The sequence below is a fragment of the Uloborus diversus genome, chromosome 6 (assembly GCF_026930045.1).
Source record: "Uloborus diversus isolate 005 chromosome 6, Udiv.v.3.1, whole genome shotgun sequence".
NCBI lineage: Eukaryota > Metazoa > Arthropoda > Arachnida > Araneae > Uloboridae > Uloborus > Uloborus diversus.
Genome location: NC_072736.1, coordinates 20,753,779 through 20,781,531, shown reverse-complemented (window position 1 = coordinate 20,781,531; position 27,753 = coordinate 20,753,779).

The window sequence follows — 27,753 nt, the reverse complement described above, 5'->3', positions numbered from 1 at the left end:
ATAATGTTTCAATGCATGTTTTATTATAAAATACACTCTTCTTTATTTACGTATTGTGATTTTCAAAGTAAATTTTCGTTTTGTTCCTTTTTGAAAAAGCTCAGTCGTCTTAAATATTTCAATTTGCCCCACATTCCCCTACTGATTATTCAGTGGAGTAAGATGCACAACTATGGATATTTATTTTTGTAATATTTAATGTAACGTCAGATATATTTAATAACAGATATTAATATAAATAATATAAATACAAGTATTTAAATAAATAAAAGATAACGTTAAAAATTTATGATCAAATTAAAAAATATATATATTTGATTGAATATAATAAAATGAAATAAAATAGCAATATAATTAATTTATCATGCAAGCATAAATCACAAAAATCCATTCAAAAATTAACTTATTAAAAATAAAACCTCGCTAGTGTTTAACTAATAGAAAAAAGTGATTTCGAAGTCCTTGATCCATGAATTAAAAAATAAAATGTGAACGCAAATGTACGATATCATGTGTGTTATTGGAAATACGTTTAAAATGTGCAAACTAATTTAAATATTTGATTAAATAATGTTTCTGATGCAAAAGTAGCTAACCTCATAACGTTTTTAAAAATATTTAGATTTAGGCTGATTGATGGATCATATGTTTTTAATGCTGTTTTTCATGAAAAGATGAAGAAGATGATTATGAGGTTTAAATCAACATTCATGATAGTTATTAATTATAACTTCCTAAAAAATTTACAAACAGATATATTTCCCTAACAGTAAAAGAAACTACTAAAAATCATCATATATATAAAAGCGAATTCACGGATCAAGTAACGCCGACATCATCAACAATGAAACAAGCGCCATGGTATGATAATTTAATAATATACTAGGGGGCTATCGCCCCCTGCTCGCTATCGCTCGCCAACCCCCGGAACTGCTTACGCAGTTCCCTGTGGATCGCTTCGCGATCCATGCTCGCTTCGCTCGCTCGCTGTATGCCAATACATTAGCCTAGCTAAAATTTTCCGTAAAAATTAAAGTTGGTAATTGCATTTAGGTCACCATCCATTTAACCAATATGAAAATTACGTTCATAATGTTAATTTGTCTGCTTTAGCCAGATTTTCGACAGTTTAACTTTGCTGTATGTAAGATGACTGCCTTGGCAATGTGCACAACTTTACCATTATAGATACAAAAGTGTCTGTCATTGCTTTGGAGAGATTGCACTTCTACCTGTTGGTCCGCGGAAGGTATTTTATTTCCCTTCTACCACCCATTGGAAAACCAATGAAGGCATTCCCCTATCCGCCACCTGGGGACGCGCCCTCTAGGGGTTACAGGCTCCCCCGAGGGATGTATTTACATTATTTACACTCTTATATATTTACATATTTACACTCTTATATATTCTAATCTGAGAAAACTTCCTCATATACACAATTAAAAATGTCCCGTTTGGGAGCCACAACTGACACTGCTTCAAAAGATCTTGTTCTTGATAATGCCACATAGAGCTGGCCATGACTAAAAACAGGCTCAGAGAGCACCAAACATATTTTCTCAAACGTTTGTCCTTCTTGTTGTTATTCTGAATCCTTGCCACGTCACGAACAAAAAATGGTTTAACTAAAAACGCGAAAACTCGCCAAGGCTACTTTGCTTGCACAATACTAAAACTACTATAACCCTAAACAAATTTGGCGAAACCTTTCAGCTGAGAATAAAAGGAATAAAGTAAATTCTTTCTCGGTTATTCATTTTGAACTGAACTGTCGTACTGAAGCAGAGAATAGACGACGCTCAAAGCGCCTACGCGTACAAAACAACATTGCCGATGAACATGATTGTGGAGCAATGTGTGAAGAATGCGAATTTTGTGGTGCTCTTTATTGGCAGAAAGAGCGTAATACTGCAAATAAATATACTAAATGTTGCCATGACGGAAAGGTGCGGTTACCGGCATTGTGTGACGCACCTGATCTGTTGAAGGAACTGCTGACTGAAAATTCCCCAGCCGCTAAAAATTATCGGCAGCGAATCAGAGAATACAACTCTGGAAATGGCTCGTCTTAAATTGGATTCAAGAACGGTTTCCTGCCTTCTTTGAGCTTTTCTTTGCTGATTAAGGTTGAAATGGGCCACAGCCCGACTCAAACTCATCTCAAAAAAAAAAAAAAAAGTTCGTTGAGTATTCTGTGATTCAAGATTTCAAAACAACGTAGAAGTTTGTTTACATGATTTATCGGCGAAGTGTTGCCAACAGAGGTTTAGAAATTCACCCCTTCATTTGCCGGCACGTAAGAGAATTATATATATAGATGATTTTTAATGTTTGACCTGCAGGGAAATGTTTTATGACAAGGCTGAACTGGATCCGGTAACTTAACTGTTTTACTGGTAAGACTGTACTTGTAGGGGAATGAAAAAAAACGAAAAAGTGGTCAAAAATTCTGCACCTCTGAGCCTGGAGCACGTAAGTCACATTATGATCATTTTACGGTAGAAAGGAAAAACTTTTTTCTGGCCAAAGCGAAGGATATAACGCGCGTAATTTCAGTCCCAGAAAAAAAATTGCAAGGGATTTTTTTTACTGAATTGCGTTCACATGGTTTGATGCAGAATAGGCTTCTACATGCAATGCACTAATAAACAAAAACAAAAATCGCAATTTTTGAACTTAAGTCACTCTGGCTCTAAGGTAAAGAATTTACGCTAACTAGTGGAGTTTCTGAATAATCCACTGAGTTAGGGTTAAAATTTCCACAATCAAAATATCACCAAACAAGCAATTGCTTCAATCAAATGTAGAAGCAATATTCACCCGTCATATTTTGACGGGCGACTTTCTACTTTTAAAAGTATTGATATTTGTAAATGCTTATATATCGGGGGTCATTTCAGCAAAATGAAGAAACGAAAGAATGGTCAACAATGCACGCTACCTAGTGAAGTTTAGGGTTAATCCACTGAAGAGTTAGGGTTACAATTTTAACTATCAAATTAGCACCAAACAGGTAACTGCTTCGTTAAAATATAAAGGAGAAAAGTAATTTTCTTTCGTCATACCGTGTAACGGGTGACTTTCTAGTAATAATAATAATAATAATAATAATAATAATAAAATAAATTTCACAATCAAAATATCATCAAACAGGCAATTGCTTCGATCAAATGTAGAAGCAATTTTCACCCGTCATATATTGACGGAAGATTTTCAGTAGTAGTTAATATAAAACTTATATCAACGTCAAAGCATACATGTAGGACAAATGTTTTTAAAACAATTCGTACGTTATTGTCTTAAGCAGAAGTTAGTATTCCTTTTTGGAGTTGTAAAATGAAGGCAATTTGAATTTTTTTAGTCAGAGTGAGTTTATTTAAAAAAAAAAACGGAATTATTAAATGATATTTTTCTGGAAAAAAATGTGCAGAGATATTGTGTCTGACAGTAAGCCTCAAAATTAAAAAAATAATAATAAATTTTTGGTTTTAATTTGATTTAAAAAGAAAAAAAAAAGACAAGAAAATCAGTTTATGTTTTCATTTCTTCTTTCTTTAAGTTTATTGTTTACAAAAAGAATTATTTATCGTTTTACAAAAAGAATTCGAAATAATGCTGAAATAAACATTTTATACGTGATATTTTACAAATTTTACGAAATGTCTTTAAACTTAAAACTTGCACTTTTATTTTAAATAGAAACTAAATAGTAAGTAAACAATATTTTTAATTTGATAAACATATGTAGAAGAAAGTATTTTCTACAACATTTAAATTCTACTAAAAAACTATAACTATTTTATCCCCAACATGACCTTCTCTGGATATTTTTAAATGCACAAAGTGTTAAAGTTTACTGTTACAAACAAGTTGAGTTATAATTTAGCAGACAATGATTTGGCAATTTATTAATATATTTCACACATTAATACATAAGAAAAATACTTTGATAGTAAAATTTTAACACCAATCCTAAAACAAATTGTGTAAAATGCTTCTCAAAAGTCGCAAATTTTAAGTTTGTGGTGTAGCAGTAAAACATACGACAAAATTGTATGACTAACTAGTTAAAAGTCTTCATCGGATTGTATAAAATCGCTAAACAACAATAGCACTAACCAAATTGGATGCAAGTCGGAAAATGCGATATGGTTATAATATTATACTCGTAACTTTTAAAACATATTAATAAAATGCGTGTTATGAAATATATGACAAAAATGCAAACTTTAAACTATAGAAACTTGGTTTTGAAGATAATGACGTTAATAAGAAGAAAGTTGACAATTTAATAAAAATTAATATCACTCATGAAAATTCCTATATTTTGCGTATAGTGTGTGTAGCAACAGTTTGAACTACGTTTGGATGTATATTTATTTTTTGCCTGCACTTACGTTACTTTTGTGACTTGGTTAATACGCGTTAGTACTAGTTAATTATTTCATTGCTGTAAGAAAGTTCGCAGTATTGTTTAGGATACTTTTATGTTTGTAAAGGGCACTGCTTGGATTTGGTCTGAGAAAATGTTTCTCTGTTTTAAGTTCATAAAATGTAATTTATAGGAGTGAAAGACTTGATTTTTTCAGCTTTAGCTGACTGGAATTATAATATGAATAATAATGCTGTAAAAGAGGTTTAATGTCTTTTCTTAACTAATAATAAAGCTAGAAAACTCTCTGGAGCAGCATACTTAGTCTGGTTATCTGGATATCTGTGACGCGCATAGGGACTAGACCGTTAGGCCAATTTTCATGAAATTTGGCACAAAGTTAGTTTGTAGCATGGGGGTGTGCACCTCGAAGCGATTTTTCGGAATTTGTTCTTTTTCTATTCCAACATTTTCCCGAACAAAATTATTATAAGGTGGAAGAGTAAATTACCAAGTTATCATAAAGTGGAACCGTAACATGGGCAAGCTAATTGGCAAGAAATTCAACATTTATTTTTTTGTAAATATGCAGGCTAATCAAATGACCTATTAATTTTTCTACTACGGGCAAAGCCGTGCGGGTACCACTAGTTACTAATAATGAATCTCAAACTCTCTCTGTCTGGATGTCTGAATCTCTATGACACGCAAAGTGTCTAAGCCGTTCGGCCGATTTTCATGAAATTTGGCACAAAGTTAGTTTGTAGCATGGGGGTGTGAACCTCGAAGCGAATTTTCGAAATTTGTTCTTTTTCTTATCCAATTTTAAGAAAATTTTCCCGAGCAAAATTATCACAACGTGGAATAAATAGTAAATTACGAAATTATCATAACGTGGAACCGTAACATGGGCAAGCCTTTTAACATATCAAATTGGCGAGAAATTCATAATCCATTATTTGTAAATATACAGGCGAATCAAATGACCTTTAAATTTTCTATTACGAGCAAAGCCGTGCCGGTACCACTAGTATTTTATAAAAATTAAATATTTATTCCTTATATGATAAAGTTCAAAGATCCTTTCCGCTCCTTTTATCTTACATTAGTTTCTCGTAACTCAGCATCATGTTATCCTAACTCTACTACTCTCACAAGACGAATCGTCTTTTTGATTTCAACTAAGTTATTTAAGTGTCTTCTTTAAACTGGCATTTCATATCATATATTTTATAAAACGCACACGAAATGCATCAATTCTGCACAATTGCTCGTGATTAAAAATTAAGAGAAATGCTTACCGCGAGCTTTAATTGTGAACTGTCAAAAAGTAACATATGTGGCACACTATTTCCTTCTACTGGGTATAAAATTTCATTTCAACTTATAAAATCAAAAACCTATGATTTGTAACAACGTTTCGCTGTAAAAGAAAAAAAAACACTTCAATCAGCTGAGAAAAGAATCGCTTCAATCCATTAAAATATATGCACTGTATAAAAGTCAAAATTAATTTCGCCTTTTCTAACTAACTTTGAACATTCTATCAAAACTCACCGACGCAGAAATACTGATGCCTTGTGGTGCTATTAAGACCTAATGTGGATTTTGTTTTGTTTCAAGATTTATCAACTTTTATTAATTGGTTCAAATTAAAAATATAAAAAGAGTTGGAAATACCCACCAAAAAACAAGAGATCGAATGATGAGCAACATTTCATGACTGTAACTAGCGTGTTCTTATAGCTAACTATAAGAACACGCTGTAGTAAGAATAATCTAAATTATGTTTTAAAAAATAATAGCAAAGATTCCTTTTATTTGGTAATTTCAAGCAGTAAATGAGCAGAATAAACACTTATAAACTTATTTTATACAAATTTTTCTTTAAAAGATATCATACTAATGTATGTTCACCTAAAAATTTGAAAGCTTTGTACTAAAATCGTTGCACATGTCCAATGGGTATAGTCTCCTTTTAGCATTTCTATCACTGGAAATAAATGCAATTTTCTAGGGATTTTTTAGAACTGTTCCTTGTCCCGGGACAGTTGAATCAGTTTTTGATGAAAAGACGTATTGTCAATCTATGAACGGTGTTGACTTATGCCGTTTTAACAAAAGAGATTCAGTTTTTGGTCTACATGTTTCAACAACCCTAATGTAATTGATTGTCTATTCCTTTGCTGCTGACTAATAACTTAAAAAGTATATCTACTTAAAATGTGTTAATTAATTTTGTTTTCAGCTTTTTGAAAAATGTTAGAGAGAAGGAACCAAAAACGTGTGACGTTATCTAGAGGTATTCTGTTGGTTTGAGCTTCATCCAACTTTATCCATCATTGGTTTGGAGAATTTCCATGTATTTCCGGCAAGTTTGCTCAACGATCCATTGCCATCCGTCTCTTTTTGAAATCTCATGCGCAAGCAACCCACTAATTCGTCAAAGTTGAAGTTTTGACAGCAAATGTTAAGCAAAACAAAGACAGAAAAAAAAATATAATCGATGTTATTTGAAAATATTTTCCATGTTCAGAGCAGTCAAAATTTTATTGGAATTTTTACCACTTCTTTGATTTTAATTCAGGTAAGATTGTTAAAAATGTTCTTTTTTTTAAACCTTTATTTAAGATAGCTTTCCCTAATCCGAGAAACACTACTACGTTCCCCGATTACGTAAGTTAAGAAAATGTTCCCATCTTCGTTAAATTTCTGTTTGCTGATTTTTTTCTTTTCATTCTAAGTTGTTGCTTTTATTGTAGTTTATTTTCGTTTTTAGCTTGAATTTAAAGTTCTTTGATTATATTTTTTTGCCTTTCTGCAAGTTTTTATGTTCTTGCTACTTTTTTTTCATGTTTCTTGTTTCGTTCTCCGTTTTATTTCTTATTAGATTTATTTTAATTCTATTTAAGCATGGTTAATTTTAACCAGTTTAGGTGAAATTGATGTTTTGTTTTATTTTATGAGTATGTTCTTACTAGTCATAAACAATAACTTACTCTCCGTCTTTGTTTTCCCAGTTATTGTTACAAATGAGACTAACTTTCTAATATTGTTTTCTTACCTTCTTGTTATCTACGAAATTGGAGCCAGGTTTGGAAACTTTTCTCCTTGCATTATTATTTCTTCAAGAACAAGTAGAATTTCTAGATTGTTCCGAATTGTCGAAAACAGGTTCAAAAGCATTAAATACAAAAAATAAATAAATAAAATAAGGAGATAAAAGCTAATAAAAAATTGTTCAGCTGTCACAAAAATCACTGTCAATTCATAGACATTTAATATTTTCATAGACACAGTATTTTCTTTTTCAAACTACGGTAAGCAGCAAAATCTTATTTTCACTTAAATCTTGGTTCAAACCATGGCTCTATTTGGTTATTTATAGGCTATGACAATCGCTGAAGCTCATGGCAACAAAGAGGGTGCTACAAGCAATCCCTGTTTTCCATTCTTACAATCAAAATGTCCTTTGATTTGTGCATAAACAGGATTGGGTTCAGCGCCTTTTGTAGTCAAAATAGGCGACATATTAAGTTTCGCATTTTTCGAGAATTTCAAGGGTTGCATCGGTTTAACACAGAAAAGTCAAGTCGTAAGAATCATGGGGGGGGGGGGGTCATTTTCAGACTTTGTCGGATATAGGTACATGATTATGTACATGATTATGTATTGTGTACATAATTAAAAAACTAAATGACATGATCAGTGGCGGATCTAGAACTTGGACAAGGGGGGGGGCTAACTTAGGTCTGTTAAAAAAAAAAAAAAAAGTCCAGTATAATATCGTTCAGCATCCTTTTCACGAGAATGTTACGACATTTGTTATTTAAAATAAGCATATGTTTATTTTTAACTTGTAAAACATGAAATACACTAAAAAATTGTCAAAAGAGTTTATTTTTTAAAATGATTATGAAACAATTTTTCAAAAACACAGTCGGCACATTAGTTGTAAGAAAATAAAATGATTTAATTTGTTACTCTAGTTTAAAACAAAAAAAAAATACTTTAAACATTATTTGACATGTTCCCAGTTTTCCAAGCACATTCTCCTCTTCTTACTTTTGCAGAAGAGTTCAATTATTTTGTCGACAGATACATCTCTATCTCTTGCCACATTTGCTAGAGCAAGTCCATTTAACCGTACTTCTCCCATTGTGCTTCTTAAATAGGTTTTTATCCTTTTTAAGGTAGAAAAACTACGTTCAGCTGTTGAAGTCGTTACTGGGATTGTTGCGAAAATTTGGAGAAGAACAGCAATAGATGGGAAAAACGAAGGGTCTAGCTCTTTCAGTGCCCCGATAGCTGTTGTAGGAGGACCGCATATCGGCAGCCATTTATTCCTCCACATCTTGATTTCTGCTAATAGCAAGCTCAAACTTCCTAGTTCATCTGTAAAATTCCTGTATTTTTCTGCAGCAGTTATAATATTTTTGTCAGTATACCTCGACAAGTTCGATGGAATTAGACCTTCGAGGGGAAGCACTCCAAGAAAATCTCTGCTAAATCTGCAATCAATCTCGGAAATGAAGTGATCTATCAGAGGAAGAAAGACTGTTCGTCTGAAATAAACTTCTGGATTTTCTGGAGGTGTACAGTCTCGAGCACTTTTACGCTTTCCTGATCTGGGTATTTCTAACTCCAGATCCAATTCTTCAGCAATTTCAAGGCAGTTTTTGTAAATAGTTTGAAATTCGAGTTCTGCGTTTTGTCTTACACTCCGAAAAGTGTCCAAAACTTGAGACACATTAGCTAATGCAGAAGACAAATCCTGCTTCGGGCTTTGCAACTGCTGACTTAGCCTCAGTGTCAAACTGAGACAGTACACTGATATTTCGACGCCAACAATAAATTCACTCCTTTTTATTGAAGCATTTAACATATATGCTTTTGTTGACGCTTCGGAAGAGGCAGTTGTATGTAAACTTTCCAGCACAGTCACAACAGGAACAAGTAGTTCCTTAAATGTTATTAGGCTGTCATGCCTTTCTACCCACCGTGTAGGGCAAAGTGCTTTCAATCTCTTTTTTTTAGTTTCCGAAAAGTCTTGCTTTTCTACAACATCGATTAATGCATTTGTTCTGTGCGCAGAAGCCGAGAGAAACACAGAGACAGTCTCAACTGTTCCCATTACGTTTCTTATAACAGGAATTTGGCAGCTTTTTGTGATGCACAAATTCAGGGAATGGCTGAAACAATGAGTATAAATGGCGAGGGGTTGCTGCTCGGAAATTAGAGCTTGAACGCCCTTAAATGGCCCAGACATGTTGCTTGCTCCATCGTAGCCTTGTCCACAGAGGTATTTGTAAGACAAATTCAGTTTTGTCAGTTCTTCGTCTATTGCGGATTTAATCGATAAACCAGTTGTCGCTTTGAGTTCCACGAATCCAAGGAAATCTTCCCTGGTTGTGAAACTGTCTATGTCGACATATCGCACACAAAACGTAAGCTGCTCCTTCTTACTTTCATCTGTGGTTTCATCACATATTATTGAGAAGTATTTGGCTTTTTGTATACTACTCGTAATCTCCGAACGGATATAATCGCCAATGCATTCGATTATGTCGTTTTGGATTGTTTTGCTGATATGTGTACTGTTTTTTCTGCAAGTGGTAAGGTGCGTTTTCAAATCTTCATCACCAGCATCAATTCTAAAAGCCAATAGACTTTTGAAAACACCCTGGTTTCCTCTTAATGCATTTTCTTGCTCTTCCCTGCTGTTCAAATTGCCGTCATCCCTATGACCTCTCAAAGGCAGATTGTTATGGGCACAAAACAGTACGGTTTTTACTATAGGCTTCAAGCGTTTTAAATTTTGCTCTATTATAGAGGCTTTTCTAGCGTCTATCAGGAGGCCAACATGACTTACTGAACTTCCAGGAATAGGCTCCATGGATTGTTTAAAATGCAGGGCTTTTTCCACAGAAAATTGATGGTATTGGGTAGTTTGGTGATATTTTAGTTCTTCTGTAGCTTTCTTAAACTTAATCAACGGCTCCTTAACGAATGTTTTAAGCACCTGAAAATAAATAAACATCTTATTAAACTGCAATATAAAAAAAAAATTTGACGCTCAATTAATATCCCAATTTAGGTGTTAAGAACCGGGTGGAACATTAGAAGCAAAAGTCTTTCGAAATAATTCAAACTAATTTATGTTGATATTCGAGGTTTTATCTTTTAACAGTATGCATGAGTTGCTTATTCCTTTGTATTACTTGATTTCGAATTGAGGTAATTTCAATAATTCATTAAAATTACCATTCTTCCTATTTTTATGGACTTTGCTTAGACAATTAAAAAAATAAATTTGTTATGAATAAATACAGCTTATGAATTTACTTGTCTAATATGATAACTTTTAGTTTACAAGCCTTAAACATATGTAAAAAATATGATGTATTGATGCCATCGACGTTAAAACTGTTAACATAGATATTTTGTCATTGATGTTTCAAAAATAATTAAAAATTAATTTAAATGAACTGTTTTAATAATAATTTTTCTATCTACGAGGTTGTTTTGGTCTATTTCTTCCTTTGGCTTGTGAATGATGGAAGCTTGATCGATATTGACATCGTGAAATGTATTCAGTGGGTCATGAGATTTGCGTAAAACCTAAAGCTGAGTTCGCACTAAGGCGCGGGGTTGCGCGATTCCCGTTTTTTAAAAGATCGCGGTCTTTCTTATCTTGAATTTTTCTATTTTTCAAATGTACTTAATAACGACAGTCAGTATAAATGAAATAGCCGAAAAGAACTTTTGACCACCACTTAATGGAAGAATCTAAGAAATAAACCAAAAAAAAAAACAGAAAAAAAATATCGAGAAGAGCGCTTAAACTATTATTTTGCCTATAAAGAATATTGACACTATTAAAAAAAAATTCAATTCAATTCTGAAAAATGCCACTTATGAACTGATGGAATTTCTCACCTGATTTCCAATTCCAGCTCCAGTTGGTGCAAACAGAACGCACATTTTACAAAATCCACCAGACGAAAGCTCACTGTAAGCAAGCCAATTGTACTGCTCCAACCATTCTCGTCTAAATTTACGGTTCTGCTTTCCTTCAGCTCTTGTTGGAAAGCTATAACTCACCGGAGGCTTCCATGTTTCATTTAAATATTTCAGCTTTTTATCGTCATCTAAAATCTTTCCAACAGCTAATCCAATATCATATAATTGATAATTTGTTAAAGATGTTATATCAGTAGGATTCTAAAAAAAAAATACATTTATAAGTTAAGTAATTTAATATATTCCCTACAAATTATAATACATATTCCTATCTTAAAAATACATTCAAATAGAAATAATTTACCTGATACAAAAAATCTTGAATGTTCAAAACGGTTTAAATGCATTTAAAATGCAGTTGACACTCAATTTTACGAAACTCTATTTACGAACACTCACGATTTTAAGAATTATTCTCTAGAAAAAAAATTTAAAAATCTTAAATTTAAGCACTGTAATTTTTCATTATTTTTTATGGTTAAACCAATTTTCTGAAAACGAAACTATCTTTCTCATGCAAAAAGATAGTTATTTAATAATATATGAACAAATAAGTTTCCTTTTCAAAGTTTTAGTAAATTTCAAAAAATTTGTCTAATTCATTAGCAAACATTCTAAATTCACACCTTTATTTTTTCAACTTATGAGAGTACCAATGTAGAAGAGAGAAAAAACTATAGTAGTATTGCAAAAAAAAAAAAAACCCTCAGTATAAAATGCTGAAACTTAACATGTGAAAAATAAATAAATGAATTAAAAATTGAACAAAGGCACCTGATTTTTATCAGATTGCTTTGAAATCACCTCATCTTTTGCCCATGTTTTGGGGTAAAAAAAAAAAAAAAAGATTTTTCAATGCAAAAAAAAAAGTGCAAGCTTATGGATGCAGAAATTCGTTAAACGTCTTAGACTCCATAATCTCACACTTTTTTTTACATTGAAAAAGGGGGTTCCTGCTAACATGACCCCCCCCCCATGTACCAGCAATCATGATTACTATTTTACTTATTTATGCTTTAAACGATAATTTTAATTTTATTTTTGTATATCAATATACAGTTGGTATGTTATAACATATTTAAAATATAGCTGAATTTTAAAGAAAATATATTTACTTGTTCTTTAGAAGTCTCACATCCAGCTGTACAGTTGTTCACATTCTCAACGTTAGATGTAGTCGGCATGCGTTGTAGTAGTCCATTATTAGAACACGGCTGTTTGGAATCTGATGGTATTTTATCGATACTAACTCCATCGTGTCCTTGGAAATCATCAGTTATATGCGTATTGCTTTTACTAAAATAATCTGTAAGTCGACGCTTCATATTCACTCGACAATACTTATATTTAAAATATCAAAACAATTGCGAAATAAATCAAGTCAAACACCAATTTTGCGCCCGCCCTTTAAAGCGCCAGTCCAACAAAATCGCCACATTTGTTTCTTAACAAAACTTCCAAGTGTGAAAAAACCAAGAATCCAAGTATGAATTTTAATACAAGCAATTCGTTAAAACAACAGTTCAATACTGCGACAACCGATGCCGCGTCCCAGAAAAACTTTTCCACAATTTTCCACCTTTTATTATTTTAACTAAATTTTCGCTCTTGGTGTTTCCTTGGTGTAACCTTAGCATATTATGAGCATTACTACTTCGTTGTGCTATTGCTGGTTGTTCAAAAGAGGAGTACTCAATGTTGTCTCTGGGCAGAAACAGCCTATTAAGAGTTCATTTACAATAAACATAAGTCCTAACGAGACACATGGTCAGCAATTCAACATTACAGAAAGGAACTATTGCTTTTTTTCTAGTCCGACTGCATATTCCTAATTCAGTGGGAGGGACTCTATTATCGGTTTCCGCGGAAATAGGGATGCACCATACCTGCTCCTGATGATACCTGTCAGTAGCCATTATGTATCGTCCTCTCCGGCTTGCTTAGTACACTTGCTTAATTTACTGCCTAAACGTTTTGAAAAGGATTAGTGAACGACAGGTTTTCATTCTGGATGTCGCGGGCTTCAAAGAAAGAACAGTGGTGTCCGTTGACAGGAAGAGAATTTAGTAAACATAATCCTAGCTTAAGTTTACAAAAGTGGTGCAGTAATGAAAATCGCTGAAATTTCATTTTCTATGAATGTAATTTTTAACCAAATGGTAAGGGTTGCTATAGTATCCTTAGCACCTCCCCCTCCTCCCCACTGCTCTACAGATCCACCATTGAAGCTGTATAAATTTTATGAAATATTACAAACTTAGTAAAAATATTAAAGTATTAAAAATATCTAAAACTGAAATTTTATCGAGTGTAAGTTCTGACCTCAAGGGGATACTATAGACCCCCTTAGCCCCCCCCCGCATAGATCTGCCAGTGAAATGTATAAATTTAATTTAATATAATACAAACATAAAATATCCATAAGTAGTGCAGTATTAAAAAATATAAAATTTCAGTTTTATCTAGTATAAGTTTTGACCTCATGGAGGTAGGGGGGGCTATACTCCCTTGCCCCCCCCCTCATAGATTCGCCACTGACGGCGTTAATTGGAAAGTAATAACTTCAGATTAAAAACCTCGATAGCAGAACAAAGTTATTGTCTCGAAGACTTTCCATGAAATTACAAATCGCATTGTAATCTGTTGTAAGTTTTAGCCAAATGGGAGAAGGGGTCACAGTCCCCTTACTACCCCCCCCACCCCAAACTCGCCATTAATAAACCACCGTATATAGTGTACATATTTAATAAAATATAATGCATGTTTGTAATTCGCAGAAGTATTGACGTATTTAAAATCTTCGAAATTTCGGTTTTATCTAGTGTAAATTTTGACCTTATGGGAGAGGAGGGGGGGGGCTATAGCTCCCTTAGCCTTGGAATGATGTAAAATATATTACGGCTAACTTTCAGATTAAAAAATACCTCGATCGCAGAATGAAATTATTCCCTCTGAGCCGTTCCGTGCCATTGCAGATCACAATTTAATCTGTCGTAAGTTTTGACGAAATGAGAGAAGAAGCTACAGTCCCTTATGCCCTCTCCCATCCCCCATGTATACGCCGCTCTATATAGTGCTTCTATATTTATTTAAATATAATACAAACTTAAACATGTTACAATATCGCAGTATTAAAAATCTCTGAAATTTCGATTTTATCTAGTGTAAGTTCAGACCTCATGGGGGGGGGGACTATAGCCCCTTTAGCCCCCCCCCCCCCCGTGGATCCGCCACTGATAGTGCTTCTATATTTATTTAAATATAATACAAACTTAAACATGTAACAATATTGCAGTATTAAAAATCTCTGAAATTTCGATTTTATCTAGTGTAAGTTCAGACCTCATGGGGGGGGGGGCTATAGCCCCCTTAGCCCCCCCGTGGATCCGCCACTGGACATGATTAAAAAAACTAAATAAAATAAAACAGAGCGGTCTCTGAGACCTCACGTCCCCTGTTATGTCCTTTTTTCCCCCTCCCCTGTTACAAATGAAACTAAAACAATGACTTACTCAAAGTTAAAACACTTAATTAAAACACAAACATTTACGTGTGGAAAAAGCTTCCCTATATGAGAATAGTTCGCGCGGCGAGCAAGCAATCAGCACGGAACAAAAATACGAAATTGAATAATACTTTTGACTCTGTACCCTACGCTGTAACTATTGATACATAAAGTTAATTGTTAGTTTTAATTGTTTAAGAAAACAATTTAAAATATTAATTGCAATTATTTTAATTATGAGAAATGATTAACATACATTAATCCAATTAAACTAATTGCAAAGTGCAATTAATAATTTAATTGCAATTAATTTAACGCAACTGATTTAATCGCGATTACTTTTTCAATAAATTAACAAGGCAATTGAAAAAATAATTGATTAATAACCAACACTGGTATTCATCCTTGTTCTACGCATATTGGCGGCCCAAATACCGTTTTAATAGCTTCCATGAGTATGAAGAATTAAACTTAGGGTTTCAAGCTTTAAAATTAGTTTGTTTATTATTAACTTTTTATGCTAATTCCTAATTCAGATGCAGCATTATCATATCAGATCTTATTTTTAGTTTTTTTGCAGTCCAACAAAATGCTTCAATTATTCAAACTAAAATTGAAAACAAAGAAAAACAATGTCTTTGCAGAGTGAAATAAAAATGGTGAAACCGAAGCTTGGTTTATAATCCGAAATTTGGTTTGTTCCTTGTTGCATTAGTAGCAAAACTGAAACTTGGTTTGTTTCTTGTTGTAATAGTAGAAAAACTAAAGTTTGGTTTGTTCCCCGTTGCAGTTGTAGTTGGTGCAGTTAAAAAGGTTTGGCAAATTTAAAATGAAAAACGAAGACGAAACCTGATTGCATACAGAGTAAAAAAATCGAAGAAGCAAATACATGGCTTAATTTTTTAAAGTCAAAAAAGTGCCAAAAATAAAACACACCATTAAACCAGAATATTTCCAACTTAATTTTGACCTTGTTAACATTTTAGCTCCGAAATCTGACTAATACAGTTTCATTTGCAAAAAATTACACGCCTACAATGATGTAGCGTATAAGGAAAATGACGACTGTAGCTAAAATTTGCTGCAGTGAACCATTTTTTTTTTGAGAATCAATTCATATTTTTAAAGCAGTTAAGCTTCAGAATATCCTGACATATCTTTGGTAAAGATATTTTGTTCCTGACCAGATAATTAATTCTCTTACAAACCAGTAAGACACTCGATCATATTGTGGCTTATTGTTAGAGTACAAGGGACAGTTTGTCAAACACTTTAAAACTTTTTTCTTGTTGTTATCGTTTAATAAATTTTTACGGATGCATTCTTGACACCTTTTTAACACTATGTCACGAGAGATTAAATCTACCTTTCATGTTTTGTATTTTTTTTCTCTGAAAATGTACTTAAAAGTAGCATAAAAAACCGCTGTCGGACTCTAACAGAGAGAGATAGAAGATTTAATGCAAATAAAATCGTTGTGCTATTTTTTAAAATGAAGGCTGGAAAAATTGTAGAAAGAAATCTTTAAATTGGATTTAAAAAAATGACCAAAAGAAAAATTGCTGTAAAGAGCTACCTAATTTTTTGAAATCATAAGTACTTCATTCTTTATACTAAGAACAAAAAACTGACGACATGAGTTTACCGGGAAACTGATACATGTTAATGGCAAAATCAATAGGAATTGTTGATTTCTACGAAAAATAAGTAGACATACCTAATGTGATTTTGAATGTCTGTTTGAATCCCAAAAAAGAACAGAAGGAAATGCTTTTACTAAGAAAAAATAAGTTCTTCATCTTCTAAAATGCATTAAATATAATTTTTGCTGTTTTATATAATCTGTGTTTCATTAACAAAGTAAACGTAAACTGTTTTTTTACCAATCCATTTGATATAGCGAAAATTAAAGGGATGTAAGTGGACATATTCAAGTTTTGTTAATTTTGCCACTTCCATTCTTTTGCTTTTTATTGCCTTATTTGTGCAGAAATAGTTTCTAAATATATATTTTTTTTAAATGAGACATTTTGGATACTATTGAAATGTTACCTTTTTTACTTTCTTCTATATCTAAGATATAGAAGAAAGTATTGGATTCGTGCAAATTTTCGAGTTTCGAATTTTGACGGATTCGAACGTTTTGAGGTGTGCTGACTCATTTTCGACTACTTTTGGAAAATGTCTGTCTGTGTGTGTATGTGTGTGTGTTCGTGTGTGTATGTGTGTGTGTTCGTGTGTGTATGTGTGTGTGTTCGTGTGTGTATGTGTGTGTGTGTCCGTGTGTGTGTCACATCCGTGTGTGACCAGTTTTTTGTGGCTGCTCTACAGCAAAAACTACCGCATGAAATCGAACGAAATTTGGTACACATATGTGCCCCTATGTGAACTTGTGCCCATTGGCTTTTGGCGTGAATTCCTCCAAGGGGGGTGGAGCAATGGGATTTTTTTGAGTTACGCGTGCTTGCTATTTCTCAGGAAGTAACTGGCGGAATCAAACAAAATTTGGTCCATATGTTGTCACTTACAGGAACAGGTGCTGATTCAATTTTGGTGTCAATTACACAAACGGGGGTTGAGCTATAGAACGTTTTTTGTCGACAATTGTGACTGCTGTATCTCAAGAAATAATGAACGGAATTAAAGAAACATTTATCAGCAAGTAGCCCTAAGTGGGTATAAGAGCTGATTTTATTTTGGTGTCAACAGCTAAAAAGGGAGTAGCACAATCGCTCGTTCTTTTTTTCCATTGTGAGTCCCCTATCTCAAGAAGTAATGCAACTTTCTGGTTGAAATTTGGAATATATGTGAATCGATATGAAAACAGACTTTGGTTCAATTTTGACGCCAATCGCTCCAAGAGGTGTTGATTTTTTTTTTTTTTTTTTTGCGAATAAAAATAGCTTTATTAATGCAACAATAAGAAAAATAAATCGTAATAGATTATCGTCTGCGTATTTCTCGTGATTTTAATTGTATGGAAATGATCGGAAATATTATCTCAATGATTAAACATTTTTAACTGTTGCCATCTTATGTTTGTTAACAAATAAAATATTTGTAATTAATTAAAGCAAGACTTTAAAAATAACTTTCAATTTTCGTCTTTGCTTTGCTTTTGCAATAATTCAGACATTGGGATGGTCATCAAGTTTTTACATGCGTAATTTTGTTTTTGTTGGGAATATTGCTTCCTCGTCAAGCATAGGGAGGGATCAGAAAAAAAAAGAAGAAAAATATAGAAGAAAGTTTTGTGATGGCCACAACATACTAGTTTTTTCTAGGCTACAGCATAAACTTATTATGATTGTTTTCAAGTATAGGTAACTTTTGAGCGCAAATTTATAGGCACCTGTTTTTTGTAGCATCTGTACTTAAGTAACAGGTTGAGCAACGTGAGATTTAAATTAAAAAAAATAGCGATTTAAGAAGCTTTAAGTATTTTAAAAGTAAGTTCAGAAACTTCTGGTTCACTTTGCAATATTTGGAAGATTCGTACGGGGATCGTTCATCAATTAAAGAAACAAACTGAGATGGAGAAAAAACAGTTTTTTTTTCTGCAAAATAAGACTTTTCTTACTTTTCAACATAATTTCCATCAACATTAATGCATTTGTCCCAGCGGGTTAGTAAATTCTTTTTATACCGGATGCAAGGAACTATTTCTCCTGGTGTCGGAGCTAACTTTCCACAAATGTCTTGACATTCTCGTTATTCTGGAACGGAACTTCTTCTAACGTAATACCTACTTCAGTAGACCTACAACAGCAGACCTAGCAAATTGAAATCAGACCATGCTAAATTAGGGCTATAACGGGGATGATGCAGCACCTCCCATTCTATTTCATCAATGGTTTCACGGATTAGTTGATAAACTTTATGACGTGCGTCGGCTTGTTGGAGAATTACTCTTGTCCACTGAGTATGAGTTGTACAAACACTAACTTGAACTTTTTCTGCAGTCATGTCCACTATGATATGGCGGTATCTGCACAAAAAGTATCATCAATTCGAGTTTGAAGTGAAAGAGTTGAAGCTTCAATAGGCTGGCCAGAGCGTTTTCAGTCAGACACTGATTCTCGATCAATTTTAAACTGTTCTGCCCCACTTCCCTAGTTCTATAAGCTTTACCGGCACTTAGGTCGATGTAGAGTACACGTTAGCTGGTATTTTGCCTTCAGAAATGAAAAAAACGAACAACAGAGCGATGTTTAACTGATATGATTTTTTAAAGAAGAGCTGACATTGCTTAACGTATTTTTGAGGGGAATGAAAGATCCAAAATATATGAAACTTGTACTAACAACAGTCTTTTCCCCGCATCGATTTGTTTCTTTAACTATTGAATGACAGTCGTAATTATCTGGGTCAATTTGAATTTTTGGAATGATATTATTATTGTTATTTTTTTAATTTTAAAGATTATTTTTTGACATATTTTTAAATTGATATAGGATTTGGACCAGAGCTCTTCAGCTCTTCGTCATTCTCAATTTTTTTTTCTGTTGTAATCAAGCCGTTATTTCTCGATGAAAACTATATTTGCCTGTATAGTATACGAAAAAATAGGCGTAGCCAAAATGTCGCTGGTCCAAAATGTCGTGGGCTAAAATGTTGCCAGGCCAAAATATTTGCCTGTCCAAAATGTCACCAGTCTAAAATTTCACCTGTCCAAAATGTATCTGGGCTAAAATGTCACCATTCCGAAATGTTATCAGTAGAGAATGTTGCCAGGCCAAAGTGTCACTGAACCAAAATATCTTCAGTTCAAAATTTTGTCACTTCTAAATGTCGGCTAGATAAAATGTAGAAGTCTTTCCTATTGCTAAATGTAAATTGATGGTTTTTTTCAATGTGTAAAATTCTGAGTGCCTTTTAAATCATGGTGAAATATTAAGCAAATTGCGAGTTGAAATGACTAGTTTGACTTTCTGCAAATATGATTCTTAAAATTGGCAGTTTGAAAAGCCTTTATAAACTATATAATTACTTACGTTATTCAATATCTTTTATAGTAACCAATAAATCTCGCATAACTTTTAAATGTATCAATGTCAACAGCATGGCTGGATTTGGATTTAACGGGGCCCCAAGTTATTTCACATATGGGGCCCCTTTTGCAATTTGAAGAACGTTTCTCTCGATAATGTAAGAGGCAATTTTTCCCCCTCTACCATAACTGCGCAGCGCAAGTATAGACGATGTTTGTCTCTTTCCTCTGATTCATACAGCAATACTTTTACTTTTTTAAATTGTGTTTTTAATGTGTTTTCCGTGATGTCCTTTATGGATTGACCTTAAGAGGGGAAATAGTATCAAGAGAGTGATCTAGGACTCCCCTTTAAGTGGAGTAAAGAATATCCCCAATTGCAGGGGCCCATGGGGTTTCTCCACAGGAGGAAATTTTGTAAAATAGATATAAAATTCTGCATTTTGAAGCCTTATAAGATTCGACAAATGAATGACAGCTGTTAACACAGAGAAAGAGCACAGGAAGAGAAAAGACAATGCATTATTACTTGCTCAACACATGCTTCCGTTACAATTAGTTTTTAATGACCCCACCAACCCACCGACAAATACAACAATGAATTAAATATAAAATTATCAACAGTAAAAAAAGCTTTAAAAGAAGTGGTGTACAGATTTAGATAATAGTTAACACGAGAGTAACATATTGCCCATTTGAGCAATTCATTATTTATACACTTGATAAAAATATAATAATAAGAGCCCACATTGCTTAGGATTTTCAAAGAGTTATCTATTTTCAACGACTCTAGAACAATTAAAATTATGTAAGGCACTTAATTTGTGCTTTCCAGTCTGTAATATTTTAGTACTTGATTGTAAATTTTTTCAGCTTGTTCTAACTTTGTAAGAAACAGCTATTTTAAATTTAAAAGAAAAAAAAAAAGAGATTTCTCATTTAAAAAACTTTTTTTTCAGTTACAAATGGGGCAGACAACGAAAAGGAATGGAGGTAGTCTTTCTTTCCTCCGTGATAAACAGATTGACAATATGCAGAAGAAGTAAGAAAAAAGAAAGCGAGTACAAAAGAATTTCCAAAATACTGCATTTGGGATTATACGAGGACGGATACAAGGGAGGAGCGATGGGGGCGATCGCCCCTTTCTTGCGAGATCTTGCACTAACTGTTTTACTAATATAATTCGCAAAACGCAAGTATAGACGATTTTTGAGGACGATAAGGAAAGGAATGGGGTTCAAATCTTCCTCCCAAAAACTTCTAGGAATTAAAGTTTCAAAACGTCAATTTTAAACTGCTTTCGATGATATTAGGGGCAGGGGGTTTCGAATCATTCCTACGGAATTATTACGAAATTGAAGTTCTAAAACGCAATTTTAGAATCTTCTGCTGGCAACGAAAAAGTAAAATAGGTTCAGGGACTTCCTGAGCTAAATTTCTATGTTTTAGTTGCTTTAGATAAAAATGTTCTGGCAGCCTCTCCCCCTTCAAGTAAGAGGGGGGGTAAGAGGTTAATTAAAAAAACAACCGCCCCCTCCTTGACACATTTCTAGATCCGCCCTTGAAATTAAATAAATAGCAAGATATAAAACATGTGAGTCACAAAAATTTGTAATATGTTACAGAAACGTGAGAATCAGGGTTTGTACATTTTTGCTGCAGGCTGTAGCAAGGAGCTTAATTTGATATATTTTGGAGTTCCTCCTCCCTACCCACTCCCATTTGTGGTTTGTAGCCACACTTTTCTTAAATTTTAAGGTTTTTAAGCACTAAAAATGTATTTTTTCAAGTACTTTTCTTTTCTTTCTTTCTTTTTTTTAGAACGAATCATGCTAATTTGAGGGAGTTGGGGGCCCCTAACAAAGCAAGGGCCCTAAGCTATAGCTTGCTTAGCGTGTACGTAAATACAGGCCCGGTCAACAGTAATATAAATGTTTTGAAGAAGATTTTCCCTTTTTCTTTTATTCTCACCGATTTTAGCTTTAATGAATTTCATTAGGTGCGGCTTACGATCAAGGACTATGAAAGAGATCAGGCATCCCCGCCATGACACGACATTAGCTTACATAAGATCCACTTGTTATATAAAACAATTGATCTTGTGAATCGCTGTCTATGAACCACGAAAAGGCATGAATGGAGTTAAGGCAAAGCCACAGCAAAGACCAATCATCATTGCTGAAATATCAATAAATAAATAATAAGAATATGTGAATAAACAAACAAAATAAAATAAAAATTAAAAAAAAAACATAAAAGTAACACTTAATTTATGATTTTTTTTTTTTTTTTTTTTTTGAAGAAAATGCTCAATGGTAGGTTCTTATTTTTTCAGAAGGAACCTATGAGTACAGATAATTATTAATTAGAAGCTTTTTCAGATGCACTTTTTGCACGTGTTTAAAAAAACACTCACTTAACAAGTAAGAAAAACTTTTTGATTATTTTTTTCAGTTCTCAAATTCAAATGTATTAAAAAATCACAACTTCAACTTATACTAAATGCTATTATACTTCTAACTAGATTTTGTATTTAATACCAGCAAAAAAGTTACTGACAAAGATAAATTGTAGATGGATTTGCAGTTTTAGCTTTAAAAAATTGTTGTTCTGGTTTAAGAAGATAATAGAATGCTGAAAAGTAAATACACAATGTTTAAAAAGACAGCATGCAGATAATTTTCAGCATTCGAAAGAAAGGACAAAATGGTTTAAAATGTCTTCATTTTATTTCTTTTTTCAGAGTACAGATATTTTGAACATTTGAAACAGATTGAAACATTTTCAAACGTCATCTTTCTTTTTATTTTTCAGAGTGCAGTTTTTTTTTTGAATCATGTAAAACCAACTATTGAAATTCAAAAATGCCGGTAGTTTTCTTCTATCTTTCTTTAGTTGTTTTTAAGTCATTTTTTGGCTGGGTTGGCGACTTGAATTCAATGTGTAACACAAAATATAGATAGTAAAAGTAACTAGTCTCTTATTGGCTTAAACCTGAGCCTTTTGCCGAGCAGATAATGTTACTATTGTTAAAACTACACAGAAATGAAATCTTTTTGATTTATTTCGAAACCAAATCTAATGTCAAAATGCATCCGTCTTCAAAACTGATAAATTTTTCCGTAAAGAAACAAAATGTATTAAAATTGAAGTAAGTAAATTCAAATGTTGAAATAAATTCTTTTATGTTTTCCAATGCTCTTCAGAGCAAATTACGCCCAACAAAGTCCTTTACAATGGAATTGTTTCCTTCAGTCGAAAGTACTACTTTTAGTCACTGAAACTGATAGAATAAGCAGAAAATAAAAAATAAAATGGACCCAGAAAATACTTTCATTTTCCCAACAGTTATTTTTTAATTATTTTTTTTAATGTCCGCTTTTTTAAACAAGGCGTGGTTTTTATGAAGTCACAAATGATGTACTTTTGACGCATGTATTGCCGCGATTCCTTGTTGTGATAATCAAGAAGCGAATTAAATATTGCGCTCTACGCTTGCTATCAACCATATCGCTGCCAGTACACGTGAGTAAAGACACAAATTAAATATTACGTTCTGTGAATGGCATTTCATCATTGTGATGTCATCGGCAGAAGCGTAAGCAATGAAGGCTCACCGATTAAAGTAATTTTTTAAAAATATTAAATTCAGTCAAATTATTTAAAAATTGGCCAGATTCTATGTTTTTAAGCATGCTCTTTCAGAAAAAAATACTTCTAAAATTTTGGAAATGACTCCATTGATGATGACAGCATTTTAAAATCCTTGTATTCTCATAGATCATTTTTAATAACATAATGAAAGCTACAGATTGTAAACATTATATTTAGAAGTCTCATTTTGTTCGTGTGAATGCTGCGTCCCTCTTTAAAGTTACCAAGTGTCAAAAATGGTCATTTCAAAAGCTTATAAACGGAATTCTAAATGGTTATGAATAAAAAACATAGTGACATAAAGTTTGATTTTTTTTAAAGAACTGATATTCTTTTAAACGAACATCTCGGTAGTAACGCATATGTTTTAAAAAACCAAATGTGCCCTGAATTAAATGAAAAAGTTCAAATTAATTTTACTAACCGTTCAAGAGTTATCAACGTGTTTTAAGAAAATAACAACCTTTTCACTTATTTTCCTCAAATTAAAACAGAAAAGTTAAAAATACTATGGAACGCCATTATTTTAAATCATTTATATTTTGGATAATAAAATACTTAGGATAATAAAATAGCTAATTTTAAAAGTATTAACTAACAGCGTTACGAAATATTGTTTAAAAAGGAAATGTGATTCAAAATGTAAGTAAATTAAAAAAAGGGTGTAAATTTGAAATTTTACAATTAACAGAAGGTAACAAATTATTATTAAATATTGATGTAACTGTAATTGCTCGTACTAAATACGAATAACACAATTTAAAATGTTGTTTAAGGAAATAATTCAAAAATCCATTTATCATTTAGGTTAAAACGGAAAAATATGTATTCAGTTCTGTAAATTAACCCTAATGTGCCTAAAATAATCAATTTCCGGAATAAAGTATTTCATTTTTGTTTCTATTTTTCTATGCAACAGATAATATCGATTTATCCATTAACCTACATTTCCATTTGTCACTTCCTCTTACATTAAAAGGTTTATGCTTTTGAAGGAACATTAGATTTTTATAGAGAACTTCTCTAAATGAATGACTTTTTACCAGTTTCTCGGACTTGAGGAAAGAAAAATGGTATTCAAGGTAACTAATGTTTAAATAATTTTTACTTTAGATTGTTTGCAATTAGTAGCTTGCATAATTATTTTAATATGATGATGCTAAAAAGTAAAATTTAAAATAAAGGTGCATTGAGCTAAATTGAAGCAACGGCAGAATTTTGTTTCACATTTGGCAAATTGAAAATGCATGTATATTATTTTACTTTCATTTTTTGGTTAGAACATCCTTTTAAGCAAAACACCATTTAGTGACATTTCTGTTCTGATGTATTTATTTATATTTACTTGAATGTTTTGTTTTTCTTTCTTTTGAAACATACAATAAAAGTTTCTTCCCATTATTTGTATTTTACTACCACAATATTTTTCTGAAAAAAATGCATTGCAAATGAGACAGTGGGAAGCAAAGGGATGTAAATGGCAAAATTAAAAATTTGGAGATAACCAGTACAAATAGTAGGAGAACCTCTCCTCTGTCTTGGGGCAAGAGATAGTGCTATCAGCCCTGGTAGGTGCTGTTATGCAGCATGATTTAGAAAATCTGTTCTATGAAAGTCTATCTAGAACATTATCTTTAAACGCATTTTACGCAAAACTTGAAAATGTCCACTTACATCTCTTTACTTCTCACTGCCTCAAATATATAAGCTACTTTGCTGTCTTAAAGCTTTTAACTGAATAAAGAACTGTTTGAATTTACTTTAGTGTTTTTAACAGCAATTAGTTAGTAATGTATTATAAAAGTGAAAAGATAGGAACATATTATCCCTTCAAGTGATTTTCCTTTAAGCCGCTAATTGAATGGTTGTGCTTTAATGACTAATTAAATAAGGTACCGTTAATTTAGTTGAAGAAAAGTTAAATTAACCGTGTCATGTATGGAAAGTTATTACCTTTTTTTCTATACTCTACATATGCGGAAGTAAAAGCAAAAGATAAATTTTCTGTAGTGTAATTTAAAATTCGGAGGATTTATTTCTTAAGTTAGATCTAACATTTGATTTCATTAATTTTTAGCCTACTTTCCCAGTAAAAGTCAAATTAAGAAGAAAAAAAGAGCAAAAGAAGGCTTAATGCATCTTGGAAATATTGCGAAAAACAAAAAAAGTAAAAAAAAATAAGTATCGAAAAACTTGGGGGAAAATCTCGTTCTGTCTGCCTGTCCCCCCTTCCCCCAATAACCATATTGTAAAATTCGAACAATTTTTTTCTTTTTTTACCGAAAGATCTCGGCGAGGACACCTCGTTTCTATATTTCACTTTTTGATTTGCACAATTTCCCGTTCAATTTTGAACAGTTCAAATCCCTTAACATTAGCGCCTACGAGAAAGCTTAAAGTCAATGTAGATTCCGCACTTGAAGGCGGGTTTACTTCAAACAAATTTTGCTGGAAATAGCTATTGACGACAATCTCCTGACTCCGACTCCAAGAATTTTGGGGCACCTGTCTCCGATTCCAATTCCTTTGCCCCAAAAATAGTTGGACTCCGACTCCGCGATTTTGACTCTGACTTCGTAATTTTGACAAAAAATGATATACGGAGGAAAAATGACTGACTCCAATTCTTGGATAATCGACTCCGACTCCGACTTCTTTATCCCAAAATAAGTCCGATTCCGACTCCAAAAACATTTGCAGAGTTGCGTACTCTAAGGGAAATGACCGTTTCCAACTCTGAGTCTTTGAATTAATTACCTTCGGCTCCCGAATCTGACTCTTTTATCTCAAAATGAGATTGATTTCGACTCCGACTCCGCAGCCATGGTTTTAAATGTAAAATGATTATTGTTATTATGACTTGTTTTTATTTTCAGTTTTAAGTTTTAATTTATGTATTCAGTTTTCTGCTGATAAACTCGTCCCTTATGTTTCTACATTAGGATATGCGCAGACCTTCTTTTTTTTAACATTAAAAATTATTGATTCAAGTTGACATTTTATTGTTTTTGGTTGTTTTGGAAAGTACATTAATTCACTTAAAAAAGTATTTTTTGGCAACAGGGGAAAAACAAACTTTTTTTTGATATGATGTATATAGTTAAATGATCATATTAATTTTATTATTTTTTTCTTTTTTTCTTTTTGAAAGCGGTTAAAGAATTGTTTAAATGGAAAAAAGTGTATTAGCTTCTTCGTTTAAATGGTACTGCTACTTTATTAGCTAGTATATTTATTATATTTTTATGCATCTAATTCTTTAGATGAGTGAGGTATATTTTATTCCTAGAAATCGGCTTAAAATATTAAAAAATTATGTTTAATACAATTTGCGATTTTAGCTATTTTTGAGAGTATTAATCAGATACTAGAAAGTAGATATGGGTATACGGGAAAGTAGGCTCGTTTAGTTCTAGACGAAACTTCTTGTTGATTTTATATAAGTAATTAGTTACTGAAGAGTTTAATAAAGGTATTTTAATTAAAAATTAGGTGTGTCATTCGACAACAAATTACCAAATGCACTATTTTTTTTCCTTCAAATATTTTTGTTCAGAAATAAATTAACTATTTGAAATTGTTACTTATACTAAAGTATCCTCAAATTTGTTTTCATTCTATAGTAATTTGTTTTACCAACCAACGAATTGACTGTGCAAAAATATTTTTACGCATTATTTGGCTTAAAATTGATACTTATGGAATGATTCAATCAATATTTAAACTTTTAACTGGTTGAGAGCATAGATTATAGAATTAAAAAATGTCCTACGCATTAACTAATTCATACCTCTATGCTATGAACAAAGGCTGAATGTATCATATAAATAAAGTTAAATAAGTAACTAGACAAACAAACAAACGAAAAAGTTCAAAAAATGAGTGTCTGCCACTCTATATATACGAAAATCTTTTTTGAAGGATTTGTTTGATTAAAAATCTAATGATTTTGGGTAGGACATCTCCTTCTCCACATAACCTTTGGTTTGAATAAATTTTTGTTCATGTTTAAAGTAGTAAAAAATTGAAGTAATAAATAAATTAATTAATTGAAAAAAAAAAACTTAGCATTAGCACTAGCGGGGCTTCTCACACCAAACATGATATTTTTTTTACTCATTCTAAAAGTTAGTAGTGGGTTAGTAAATACACGTCTAATTCGTCCTCTGCAATTAACTGCAGTTTCTCCATCAGTGGCGGATTTGCTGG